A 14,088-nucleotide genomic window follows, 5' to 3' on the forward strand; every position below is an offset into this window, starting at 1 on the left:
AACTGATAATTCCTAAGCGCTGTACAAATGTACGCACAGATACAGCTACGTCTCAAGCACTGAGAGCTGCTAATGGCTTAATCTAGTAGTAAGCTGAAAATCAAGTGCAAGACAACTACAGTAAGTAGCATGCAGAGAGTTGCCTGCCATGCCTGCCATACATTGCCAGGGAAGAGGATCACAAAAGGATGTTTTTGTTTGCAGCTCCTTCTGTATTTATTATACTCAGTGTAAATCATTAACACATTAATATTTTTGCTATACTTGCAGAATACTTTGAGTACAGGTCGCTGTTAACATCTTCTGCAACTAAATGCATCTCTATAGTATTATATTCTATATACAGATTTTTGTCTGGACTTACCTTTTCACTGAAAAGACCAATATCCACTGAAATGAATGGCGGGATCTTTTGTGGCTTCACTTTAGATCAGACTCTAAAAGAGGCAGACAAATATCCCATAATATTCTGTTTATTCTTCTTTATGCCTCTTCCTGTACTAGCAAGACTATGGGAAGCCTACAAGATCTTTGTTTCAAAGAAGAGACCTGATATGTTTGTGAACCTAGAAGCCCTGTAGGGGCAGTTTTTTCATTCATTTATGTTTTTTTGACAGCATGTAAGATCATCTACTTGGGGTTACACTAAAGGTCTGTCTAGTCCAGCTGTCTGTCTCCAACAGTGGCCAAAGACAGATGCCTGAAGAGTATAAGACAGGACAAGCATACATGATACTTTAATATTCTTTCAACATTCACCTTCTCTCAGTTGAGGAACCTTCTGAGTCAGGTATGCTTTCTGTAATAATCCTTGATGGATTATCTTTCAGGCAATTGCCATGTTTGGGCCAATGTAAAATCTTAGCATCCATGACATCCTTTGCTAAGGAGTTCCACAGAATATTTACCCCATCAATGAAGTATCATTCACTTTTGTTTTGAACCAAATTTCTACCAAGTTTGTTTCATGACTCCTAATTCTTTTACAGAAAAGAGATGGTGAAGGTGATGTTTATATATCCTACCTGTGCCTCTCGTAAGATTATACACCTCTGTTATGTTTTCTTCAGTCTTTCCAGGCTGAAGAGGGCTGGGTTACTGAACCATTTTTCACATAGAAAAATTTCATACTTCTCATTATTCTTATTGCCCTTTTCAGAATGTTTCACTTTGTTTATCTCTGTATGAGAGCACAAGAACAGCACACATTAGCCAATATATGAGTGACATGAATTTATTATCAAGCATAACCTTGTTCTCTACTCCTTTTATACTAATCCCTAAAATTTAGTCTGTTTTTCTGTTACTGAACACTGAGATAACATTGTTATTGAAGTATTTATCAAAGATCCAACATTCTGCTCAGAGGTGTCAGGTAAGAACCAATCATTTTATATAGGAAGTTTCCTATGTTTTCTCCCCCCATTTCCTTAGTTTTATATTAATCTACACAGGATTTCATTTGCTGTTCGATTACCCTTCAACAATTCTTCAAAATTCTCCCTGAATAACTCAATATAATCAGGAAAATGTGTCATCTCATTATTCACACCCATTTCCAGATGACTTATGGGGTCATTCAGTCATGGAACAGCAGAAGTTCCAACACAAGTCGCTGAAAAGTTTCACTGGTAAATTTTCTTCTTTGTGAAAAAATAACAATTTCCTCTACCCTTCTACTTCCATTGTTTTAAACCATTACTCATTCACAAGGACCTCCCCTCTTACACTAATGCCATTTTTTTTTTTTTAAACCTTTGTTAACAGAATTTTAAAAACCTTTTTGAAATAGAAATAAAGTTTTTTTCACATTTTGGATGGTCCAAATCTTTCTAAGGCAAGATTTTATCTTTATAATAACAGTAACACTCCCCTAATACATCACACGGATTCAGGTGGCCATCAATTCTACTTTTTATTATAGTTCCTATTACTTTTCTGGCTATGGATATCAAGCTTACAGACGTGTACTTTCCCATATGTCTTTTAGAACCCTTTCAAAAAACCAACATCACATTTCTTGACACACTACCCTCAGGTACCAAGGCAATTTTAAGGTAATCAGTGCTACTAATTCACTTCTTTCACTTCTGAGTTCTGGGATTCCTGGGAGAACACTGTTTGGCTCTAGCAACTCATTACAGTTCATCTTGCATAGCTCCAGAACATTTTCAAATTCAGACTTAAGGTAGCTCCTCTAATGAGTCTCATACAAAGAAAAATATAAGGTTGAAATCTTATTTTCTTCTACAATGTACAAAGATCTGTTCAAAAAGAACTGATATCATTCCTCTGTTGTGTTCTCTTTTGCTGTGAGTGGTGGGGTTGGTTTGTTTGTTTGTTTTACTGTTATGCCTTGATCACGTGGGGACCCTAGAAGACTTCTTGCTCCTATTGTGTAGGAGTATAGTGCATTGACCTTGGCTGTCTGCAAGACTCCACCCAGCCACTCTCTCACTCTTCCTCCTCAACAGGAAAGGGGAGAAAAGAAGATAAAAATGCTCGTGGGTTGAGACATGGCAGGGAGATCACTTACCAATTACCATCGTGGGCAAAACAGACTCGACTTGACTTGGGGAAAAATAGTTTAATTTATTGCCAATTAAAATAGAGTTGTGTAGTGAGAAACAAGACAAAATTAAAATAACACCATCCCCTTCCCCCTCCTTGTCTTTAAACCAGGCTCAACTTCACTCCTTCATTCCCAACTCGTCCACCTCCTCCTTTCTGAGAGGCACAGGCGGATGGGGAATGGGGTGCTGCAGTCAGTCCATAACAGCTCCTCTCTCTCACTCCTTCCTCCTCATGCTTTTCCCTGCTCCATTGAGGGGCCTTCCCATGGTCTGCATGGAAATACGTGCTCCAGCGCAGTCCCTCCAGGAGTTGCAGGGAAATGTTTCCTTCACCATGGAGGTCAGAGAAGAATTCTTGGAGAATTTTTTCTTCAAATAAATTAAAACTGAAATGTTCCTCTTAATACGGAAAGGATTTCATTAAAATAACTCAAATATATTTTTCAAATTTCCTTAGAAAACTCATTCTTCGTTCCACCCGTGAATAAAATATGATGAACAGAAAAATTTTAGGACAGATTTTTCTTGTGTTAGCAGTGGATTCATTTTAATAGCTTAGATAAAATGACCACAGAGCTACATATTTTATATTTACAATACAAACGGTAAGATTCACAAAAGGGAGAAAAAAAGAGGGAAGGGAAAGGGGAAAGGGGAAAGGGGAAAGGGGAAAGGGAAGAAGGGGAAAAAAAAAGACAAAGAAAGCTAGTCAATAGCTGGTCAGCTATTGTGAAAGGCTGACATTTTCTGCAAGATTTGCCAATTACACTCATTGCAATTTTTGTGAACAAAGTAGCAGACACTTTCCATGTTTTCAGCATCTTTATATGTTGAAGCCAAAGAGTTCTCTTGTAAACAGACTCTAGTAAGGAAGAAAGACATATGAATGTCCTTTATTCTTTTTAAATTACCTAATGGGTTTCAGTTACTGCAGTGGGATCTTAAACCTTCTCATATATTCCCAGCACGCAGGTGCATGGCAGCAGGCAGGTGTGCTGCAGCATGGTGACCACCTGGCAAAAAGTAGTGTCCCCTGCTCCTTCTGAGCTTCTAGCACCTGGTAGAACCAATGCAGCCACACAGACAGAGCTCCTGTTCAAGCATGCAACCACCAAGGTTTCCAGCTGTTGGATTTGTGAAGGGATATTCCTAGAAGTGGAAAGTCATTGCAAGCAAGACTGTGGGAATTGTGACCAGATTGATGAACTGCTCTGTCTGGTGGCTGAACTGCAGGAGGAGGTGAGCAGACTGAGGAGTAGTTGAGAGTGTGAGAGGGAGATTGATCAATGAAGCCGTACTCTGCCATCTGTGATGCACAGAAGCCAACTCAGCATAGCCACTACAGAGGCAGGTCCTGGATCTGCTTTGTGCCAGAAGGAAGGCAGTGTCGCAAGGGATAAGGAAGGGTGGAAGAAAGTTACAGCATGGAGCGGTAAGAGAAACCTCTCCTTACCCTCTAAGACTCTTACAGTACAGGTATGAGACCCTGAGTACAGTAGATTAAGTGTATAATGAGAAAGAGGAGGAACCTGTGCCAGCAGTCTTGCTAAGATCAGAGAGACCAATCCCTCATAACAACCCCTGGATTAAGACCAGCGCCGAGAAGAAACAACAGTGAGTTACGGTCATTGGGAATTCCCTCCTGTGCAGAACAGAAGCACCTGTTTTCAGATGAGACCCTCTTTTCAGGGAAGTTTGCTGCCTCCCTGGGGCCTGAATTAGGGACGTCACCACAAGACTGAAGAGTCTAGTTCAACCTTTAGACTACTACCCACTTCTGCTCTTTCACTTGGGTACAAATGATGTTGCAACAAAAAGTCTGAGGTCAAGCAAAAGAGACTTCAGAGCCCTGGGAAGAATGCTAAAAAAATTGGGAACACAGGTAGTATTTTCCTCAATCCAAGCAGTAATGGAGGGAGACTTTGGAAGAAATAGGCAAGCCCAACGGTATCAATATTAGACTCCAGGACTGGTGCCTCCACCAAAACTTTGGGTTTTTAGACCATGGAAGAGCCTTCGACAGACTATGTGTGTTGGGGCTTGGCGGGATCTACCTGTCCCGATGGGGAAAACGGGTCTTTGGGAGTAAGTTGGCAGGGCTGATCGAGAGACCTTTAAACTAGAATACGTGGGGGAAGGGGGTATCAACAGGATTGCAGTAGCTAAGCCAAGGGTTGGCATGGCATCGCCAGAGGGTGGCAATGCTAGTGGGAACATTTACACTGCTCCTGGGAACACAGAGGGTTCAGGAGAGTATCTGAAATGCTTGTACACCAACACACGCAGTGTGAGAAACATACAGAATGAGCTGGAAGCATTGGACAGCTCCCAGAGATATGATATCATTGGTATTAGCAAGACTTGGTGGAATGAGTTACACGGTTGAGTGCTGGGATGGAGGGCTACAGGCTGTTCAGGAGGGATAGGTAGGGCAGGCGAGGTGGAGGTGTCGCACTATACGTAAGGCAGAGTCTTGATTGCACAGCCCTTACAGTTAGTGATGATGTGGCTGAGAGCATCTGGGTAAGGATTAGGGGGATGGAAAAGAAAGGAGATGTTGTAGTGGGTGCCTACTACCGGTGGCCCAGCCAGGATGTAAGCACTGGTGAGTTATTCTATAGGCAATTAGGAGAAATTTCTGGATCAGTAGCCCTTGTCCTTATGGGAGAGTTCAACTTCCCAGACATCAACTGGAAATATCATACTGCTGTGATGAGCAGGTCTTGGAAATTCTTGAAGTTTGTAGGAGAGAACTTCATGTCACAAGTACTCAGTGAGCCAACTAGGAAAGATGCCCTCCTAGACTTGCTGTTTGTGAATAGAGAAGGACTTGTGGGGGATGTGATGGTAGGTGGTTGTCTTGGCCACAGTGGTCATGAAATGGTTGACTTTAAAATTTTCAGCGTAATGAGAAAAAAGGACAGCAGAGTGTGATACCTTGGGCTTCAGGAGAGGAAACTTTAAGCTACTCAGGCAGCTATTTAGCAGGGTACCCTGGGAATCTGCTTTTGAGGGCTTAGGAGTCCACGAGTGCTGGTCAGTCTTTAAGAATGACCTTTTAGAAGCACAGGAGCAGGCAATTCCACTGTGTTGTACATCAAGTAAGTGGGGCAGAAGACCAGCTTGGCTGAACAGGGAAATCCTCGTGGAGCTCAGGAGGAAAAGGAAACTGTATGATCTCTGGAAGCAACGTCAGGCTTCGCAGGAAGAGTACAGAGCTGTGGTTCATTTACGCAGGGAGAAGACACAAAAGGCCAAAACTCAGTTAGAGTTGAAACTGGCCAATGTTGCGTCAGATAACAAGAGGGGCTTTTTTAAGTATGTTAATAGCAAGAAGAGGTCTAAAGAAAACATTGGACCGATACTTGTTGAAGATGGTCATCTGACTAATAGGGATGAAGAAAAAGTGGAGGCATTCAATGCAGTTTTTGTCTCAGTCTTTAGTAACGGTGATAGACCTCGGGCTGACCGGTCCCCTGAGATGGAGGACCACGAGTGTGGGAACAGTGGCTTTCCACTTGTGGACACTGAAATTGTAAGGGACCGGCTGTAGCAGCTGAATGTTCACAAGTGCATGGGGCCTGATGGGATTCATCTCAGAGTACTGAAGGAGCTGGTGGATGTTTTAGCAGGACCCCTCTAGATCATCTACCAAAAGTCTTGGGAGTCTGGGGAGGTCCCTGCTGACTGGAAACTAGCCAATGTTATTCCAATCTACAAAAAGGGCATGAGGGAAGACCCAGGGAATGACAGACCTGTTAGTCTAACCTCAGTTCCTGGAAAACTTATGGAGAAGATTATACTGGGTACTATCGAAAGGCATTTAAAGAATAATGCAATCATCAGGCACAGTCAACATGGGCTCACAAAGGGAAAGCCCTGTTTAACTAATTTGATATCCTTCTATGATAGGGTCACCTGCCTAGTGGATGAACGGAAAGTGGTGGATGTATTTTTTCTGGATTTCAGTAAGGCTTTTGGTACTGTCCCTCACAATGTCCCTATGGACTAGTTGTCCAACTGTGGGATGAGTGGGTTCACAGTGCACTGGGTGAAGAAGTGGCTGATGGGCAGAGCTCAAAGACTTGTAGTGAATGGGGCTACATCTGGCTGGCGACCAGTCACTAGCAGTGTCCCACAGGGTTCAATTCTAGGGCCAGTCCTGTTCAATATATTTATCAAGGATCTGGATGTAGGAGTTGAATGCACCATTAGCAAGTTTGCTCATGATACCAAACTGGGAAGTGCTGTTGACTCTTGAGGGACAAGATGCCTTGCAGAGGGATCTAGATAGATTGGAGCATTGGGCTATGTTTAATGTGATGAAATTTAACAAGTCCAAATGACAGACTCTGCACCTAGGACGGAGTAATGTCGGGCACGAGTATAAACTGGGAGAGCAGTGGCTGGAGAGCAGCCCTGCAGAAAGGGATCTGGACATGTTGATCGACAGCAGGCTCAATATGAGTCAGCAGTGTGCCCTGGCAGCCAAGAAGGCAAGCCACATCCTAGGATGCATTAAACACAGTATAACCAGCTGGTCCAAAGAGGTGATTATCGCACTGTATTCAGCATTGGTGCAGCCTCACCTTGAGTACTGCGTGCAGTTCTGGGCCTCACAATTTAAGAAGGATGTGAAGGTCCTTGAATGCATCCAGAGGAGGGCAACAAAGCTGGTGAAATGGCTGGAATCCATGTCCTGTGAGAAGCGGCTAAGGACTTTGGGCTTGTCTAGTTTGGAGAAAAGGAGGCTGAGGAGCGACCTCATTGCTCTCTACAGCTTCCTGAGGAGGTGAAGTGGAGAGGGAGGTGCTGAGCTCTTCTCCCTGGTATCCAGTGACAGGACAAGTGGGAATGGTTCAAAGCTGTCCCAGGGGAGGTTTAGACTGGACATTAGGAGGCATTTCTTTACTGGTCAAACACTGTAACAGGCTTCCTAGAGAGGTGATCAATGCCCCAAGCCTGTCAGTGTTTAAGAGGCATTTCGACAATGCCCTTAACAACATGCTTTAACTTTTGGTCAGGCCTGAGTTGGTCAGGCAGTTGGACTAGATGATTGTTGCAGGTCCCTTCCAACTGAAATAGTCTATTCTATTTACATTCCAATTAATTATATTTTAGAAATACTATTTCACTTTGGCAGAAATCATGCTGAATTTGCTGCATCTTCATTTATGATATTGTCTTTATGGGATTCTCAGCTTGTGGTAATTTATTCAAAAGACTGTGTTTCCTGAAACAACTTGAGAGCCTGTTAACAGGCCACAACAACTATTCTGGCATCGTTCTGCTCCAACGACCATGTTTCTGTGGGCACTGACAACTTTCTCGCCACTAGGCAATGGGTGGGTTTTCAGTGCATTTCCCACCCAAACATACAGACTTCCTGAGAAAGGATGTCTGAGAACCAGATGAATGAATTTGCCTGAAAATTGCAGTCCATGCCTGCATGAAAGGATTGCCTTGTGTGATCTTCAGACTGGAGCAAGAATAAAATTGCAACCAAACCTGCCATGTGTATGTGGTAATTGACTTGCACAGGTAGAAGGGCTGATGCTTCTCAGATGTCAGACAAACTGTGCCCAGCTCTGACACATGTTGAGTGGTTCTTATTACCCTGCAAAGGACATGTAACAACACAACTATTTCAGGCCACCGTAAAAGTTTGGAAATGTTGAGCAACATTATTAAATGACTTCAGATTGTTGCCATGAAAACCTTAAAGTCTCCCAGTCTTTCATCCAACCTGGTGATAATGATTTGATTCAACCTTCAAGAAAATCTATTAGCTGATGCTCAGACTAAGTGATTAGACCATGTCTCACTAATCACTTGGCTGAATGCCTTCAGTACAGCAGCCATACCAAGCACCTACTGAAATGGGATTTGGACTACATGGATCTCCCTGATTTAATTTAGTGACTCCTTGTTTGAAACATTAATAAAATTGCCACTGGTTTCAGTTTGGCTCACTTGGCCAATTTCTGCTTTTCTGAAATGAATGGAATGAGCTCTGTTTTAGATAAGTAAGGCTGGGATGTAATCTTGACCCATGTCTGTTGGATACCTAGCATTTGGCTTTTTGTATTATATCATACTCTTGACTTACTTAACCACAACTGATGTCTGTCGACTAGTTCCTTTCAAACTTCGATTGTCACTGGGCCCAGGTGTTTACTGTGGCTAGGGCACAATTGTATTCCAAAATCATTTTTAGTTTTAATGATGAGACCGTACAAGTTTTTATTTTGTTTTCCCTCTGGTTTTCTTTCCTCCACAGTTTGTTGAGGAGAGTAATAGGAAGCTTTCTGTGCTACAGTTGTAAATGGAGTAACCCCCTCCCTTCATCTGTACCTTTTGGGTAGGTGCATATCTTCAGATATGATTGCTCTAGTAAAATGGACTTAGAGCTGCTGATTCTGCAGATTGAGACCTACTGCTATAGAACAATGTTTCACCCATTGTATCAGTCTGCAGATCTAAGACATTCTCTCATCTTGTCTCCTTAGAGTAAAACAGTGAATGTAACTAATGAGTGTAATATCTCGTTACAAACATAATAGCATTGTTGAACAAAGACAAATCACAACTGGATTTGATGATATACTTCAGTTATGGCCCATTTTCTGTGACTACAAAGTGGAAAATTTAGACCTTACACTCAACAGTTCAAGTGTTTCAAAGAGCTGTGTTAAGTTCACACAACATCAAGTGCAGTGGAAAAAAGAAAGACCTTGTGTTTCTGAAAAAGTCCTAGAATTTTTTAACTCTATGATTCCATTTTCTCAGGTATAACAGTCTCCTATTTCCAAATACAGGGGTTCTTCAGAACGGAAGAGATTAATCATTAAATTGTAATTATTATGAGAATTTTAATTCCTCTTTCAAAATGGAATCATTTATGCTTTCATGTTTCTTGCCAGCAACTGTTAGTTACTTTTTTTTTTTCAAAAACAGATGAAACCTAAATTCATCTCAACTTGTGAGATAGTAATCTCAGCAGCAAATATTACAAAAGAAATAGTAAAATAATTAGAAGATGGTGACTGAAAATGTCAAGGGCATCTCCAAGTTTCATATCCTCTTAAAAGCAACACATTCCTCCAGCTACAAAGCAGAAAAAAAACCCAGGGCTTGTGATCATTGACAGAGGTACTAGCATAATTTTCATTTAGCACAGTGTGCACCGAACACTTGCAGAATAGTGTGACTTATGTGCAAGACAGACTTGAACAAATATTTGTCCAAGATATTCATATACACATTCAAAGAATTTATAGTCTTTTCATGCATATATCACGAGGAAAAAAACATTAAATTTTTTTTACTAGTTGATTGAGTATGAATTATTTGCTCAATCCCAGTGTTTTTCCACTCTATAAGTATCTTAAAATGCAAGGCAATTTTAATGATTGATAACGCTTCTCTCCACTTCGTGTAGCAGTTTAAGAGTGTAAAACTCTTCAGAGTCAGCCACTGCAAGGGAAAATAATTCAAGGCACTGTAATGCCAGTTACCACATATCATCGGCTGTTCCAGTGGTAGCAAACTACTAGACATGAACATCAAGGACAGTCTGTATTTCAAAAGAGTCAGCTGAAGGCAACTTAACTGTTTTACCATTGTTAACTGTTATCAGAATTGTGACATGCTGCTCTCACTATTTCTAACTGATGTCAAAATGAAGAGCATAAAAGTAACTGAATAAACCACAAGAACAGAAGTGGTTCCTTCATCTAATAGCTTTATAACTACAAATAACTTGATAAGAAAAACACTGGTCACAGGTTGTATTTGTGTAAGAAGCTGTAGACTATTATTGCTGAACAGAGTTTAAAGTTATTAAAATGAGTTCATAAATTAAATCCAGAACAGTGTCCTTCACCCTCTGCTCCCCAGCAAATGGTCCCCTGGAAAAGGCACTTATGCCACTGATGATCTGCAATTCATTCTCTTTGGTGAGTTGTGCTTGTTTCTATCTTCAGGTTTTTGTGTATTTACTATTTTGGAGAATTAAATGGGAAAGGATTTGCAAAAAACTTTCTTAACACTGATGATGATGTTTTTTTGGTTACAGTGTGTTCTACGTTTCTGCAATTTGCCAGCACGCACACCACCCTATCACAACTGCACTGGGAGTGTTTTTGTTTTTTTTTAAAGAAAAGCAAGCTTTCATCTGCATGATTGCATGATTTCCACCAGTGCCATTAAATAGATCCTGTGAATTATGTACTTTGTCATTAGCATAGCACAGGAGTTGCAAGCTGGTCACAGGACGTTTGTCATTGCTTTCTTCAGCAAAGATAGTTTGTATCAGTGTTCATGCTGTAATCTAGCAAAACTTGTATGTTTGTTTATTCATACAGTTAACTGGTGAACAGGCCCAGTTGAGCCTACAGCACTACAATGATTACAACGTGTTTTGCTTGGCTGGACACAATTTTTATCATTTTATGTATTAGTGATAAAGAGCCCTACAGCAATGGGAAGGTAGTGGGACCACTGCTTGGTAGTACACTTCACCCTTGGCAAATGCTAGACTTAGACAGTCAGAGAGCTACTGGGGCACAAGGTTGAAGTGTAAGGCCTGTTGACCACTCAGAACTGTGGACCTTGGGAAGCTTGGAAAGCTGCAGAGGGTGATTGTTCTATTTTTTTTTCTCAGAAGAAGGAAACCATTGGTTTCATAATAGTGGAGAATACTTCTGAAGAAAATCTTCCAGATTTTGTTCTCTTATCTAGATAAATTGTCTCAGTATTAAAATTACCTTTTTGTGTGTGAATATTTAATCTTCAGACAAGTGAAGTAGGAAATATAGCAAAATTCTTGACCACTATTTTAAAATTGTTGTTGATAATTTTACTGTTTCTTACAGCAACATTATAAGTGTGACATAAGGTTTTGTGTTAGGTTGGTAGTGGTTTGCTTCTACCATAACAGCCTGCCATAAAAGAAACCTTTTATTAAGCTTACAGAGAAAGGTAAGAAAGCTGTTATATCACTTGAAACTTGATTAATTAAGACCTTCAGTGCAAGTTTTCTTGTATCACCTTTCCTTTTAGTCTCATAGACACTTTTAAAGGACGAAACATATTTCCAATCTTAGACAGTAGAAAGAAAAATTTAACTGTCTTATTTGGAGAAAGTCAAATAGTCATCTTCTGTTCTTGTTGCTGATGGAGTTTAATCTTGTTGCCTTTAAGAAAAATAAAACAATTTTGCACAAAGGAGAATAAAAAAGAAGAATGAAATTTAAGAAATTACAGCTTCTGTTTCTGATGTTTTCTTACTTGCAGCTAGCTTCTGGCAAACTACAGGCATGCCAATTGCTCACTAATTTTTATAAAGCTCCATCTGTTTAAGGCTCTTGCTTTTAGCTTGTCTTTCTATTCACAGACTCATGACTGTATTGCATAAGTGGAATTGTCCTGGCTATTTAATTTTATACTTATGTTTCACAGGACACAAATTATAATTGCATTTTTTTTAATGTAGAAAGCAAGGAAGTAAGATGGAGAAAGGAAAATAGAAATATATTTTAAAAGCTACTGGTTTAGTCATAGACACTGTAAATGTTGTGATCTGATCTCGATAAAGGAGTTGATGTTATGATAAAGGAGTTATCTGATTTCCATATGCAATTTGCCTAGCTTCAGAATTAGGAAGACAAAGGGCATGATACAGGGCTGGCAAGCTTCAGATCACAGGGGGCTGCAAGGAACAGGAAGACAAACATGCTGGAAGCTTGCTCCACTTGCCTGATCTACCTAGCTCCCTGTCACCAAGATACGCAGAAAGATGTAGCAATCAATCACTCCCTTTAAAACCAATGGAAACTTACTCTCCGTAAGTCTCAGGAGACACATTTTCTTGTTGCTCTGGGGTTCCTTGGTTTTTGCAATTGCTTTGTTAAAATCATCAGTCTGTAACAATTTTTCTACCTTTAATTTTCCCTTATTCCACATCATAGGAAAAAACATACTTGAAAAAATAAGACTATAAAATTTTGCCTGACAATTAGCTTATAAGCATATGCTTATCACCTATGGGAATAATCAAGTCAGGTAACAAAATCTGAGAGTTATTTAGAAGGTAAAGTTCGATTAATATGTTTGATTTACATATGTGTACATATGTGTACATTCATTGATTCACTTTTCAGCAGTATAATGGAATTCCTATACTGAACATTAGATCAGCATCAGACATATGAAGTTTTTGCTAGTTACACAAGAAAACAGAGGTCTGTTCTCTTCATTGAGTTTTATAATCTTTTTCAAAACTGAAACAGAAGGTGTACATATGGTGAAGATCCTCTAACCTGTAAGAATAAGTCTATCCCTTACATTTATTTCTTATGTAACTCAGATAAGTAGTAGTAGAATATATGTATTAGCTGCTGCTAAAAGTCTTGTCAACCAAAACTTAAAGTATATAGGTCAAAGTGAGATCTGCAAAGCTGAAATTTCCCTGCTGAAATGTCCTTTACTGAAAGTAATACATTATAAACCATTATTTATACTGTGAGAGACTGAATAAATTACCTATGAATTAGGAGACCATTAAGAAAAAAAATTGCATATTCCAGCTAGTAATATTCAGCTTTGAGGTTTTTTTTTTTTTATTCATTTGATCTTTTCCTAGTTGTTTGGGGATTTCTTATGTAAGTATGACTGTTCAGAAGTTAATTCTTCCTCTTTGGTCTTAAAAAATCACTCAAACATTTTCAGTTTAACAGTAGTAATTTAGATTGCAAGACATTTGTTCAGCTAGCTTTAAGGTTCCTGGATTTCCAGTGATCAGTCCTCTTCTTCTTCTGACTTTTGTTATCTACAAAATATTATATGTATTTAATGATACATTGATATTCTTTTCAGCAACAAATTTTTAATCATGCTGCTCATAGTTCAGCCTTTCAGAACTTTGATGTAGGAGTTCTTCATCTAAATCCATCAGTATGCCCTAAAAGCTAGTCTGCATATGACAAGGAAGACAAACTTAAAAAAGCCAAAAAGACTGAAGCTCTTTCCTCCTGGGAAATTATGGGCAAAGTTTTATTAGCTAGAATTTAAACGTATGTTTCCAAATAATGATTACCACATTGATACTTTGTCTGTGCTGAATAGAGGAAATAAGGAACAAAACCAAAATTAGTTTCAAAGGGACCTGTTCCACTCTTCTAGCCACAGCATAAAGATGGCATGGTTAGTTATGGCTTATAATGAGGTCATGGAAAACAGAAGAAGTGACAGACTAAAGTGAATGACAATAAATGAAGACCTCTCCCAGCTGGAGAACAATCATACCATTAATCTCTTGTGTAGCAAAGATATATGCAGGATGCAGTTACTTGGCGGGGGGAAGAAAAAGCTATTGGAAAGCAAAAAGAGCAAAAGAAACACTGAATTTAGACACAGGTAAACTTCAAATAACAATTTTGTGTTCTCCAATAGGTTTCTGTGATATATGTAAAACATACATTTTCAACTATTCTTTTCCTGATTCTGTGTTGCC

General features: G+C 39.7%; 1 pseudogene; it reads left to right on the plus strand.

Annotated features, from left to right (window-relative positions):
• The first annotated feature begins 3,575 nt into the window (after window positions 1-3,575).
• On the plus strand, window positions 3,576-4,696 carry LOC148057451 (uncharacterized; annotated as a pseudogene).
• The last annotated feature ends 9,392 nt before the right edge of the window (window positions 4,697-14,088 follow it).

Source organism: Nipponia nippon, unplaced genomic scaffold (genome assembly GCF_047370975.1).
Source record: "Nipponia nippon isolate SJK-2023a ecotype South Korea unplaced genomic scaffold, ASM4737097v1 scaffold_1, whole genome shotgun sequence".
NCBI classification, from domain to species: Eukaryota; Metazoa; Chordata; class Aves; order Pelecaniformes; family Threskiornithidae; genus Nipponia; species Nipponia nippon.